Consider the following 361-nt stretch of genomic DNA (forward strand, 5'->3'; position numbering starts at 1 on the left):
GGGGGGGGCTGGATTTTTTTAAAAATCACCTTTCCGCTTTTATAAGAGTGCCTGTTCAGGAAAAGGTTAGGGGCAGAGTTGGCACGAGTCTAGTTGAGGTCTCCCTTCGTTGTTTTTTTGTGGGTTTTTTTGTTTGTTTGTTTTAGTGAGCATTTTACGGCACTTGAAACAAAATTAGGTCACATAATTGCAGAAGATTAGAGGTGTCACAAAAGAGTAACAAACTCAAAAAAAGAAGGAAGGATAGATTTACGGCGATAGATGTTTGATAGAAATGAAGAAGCCCCTCAGAGTAAGTAAGAATCGTCTTTTACGCGTAACGTCATGGCTATCCCTATGTTCCCTCCTTAGAAAAGAAAGA

This window comes from Aplysia californica, unplaced genomic scaffold, assembly GCF_000002075.1.
Source record: "Aplysia californica isolate F4 #8 unplaced genomic scaffold, AplCal3.0 scaffold00193, whole genome shotgun sequence".
In the NCBI taxonomy this organism is placed as follows: Eukaryota; Metazoa; Mollusca; class Gastropoda; order Aplysiida; family Aplysiidae; genus Aplysia; species Aplysia californica.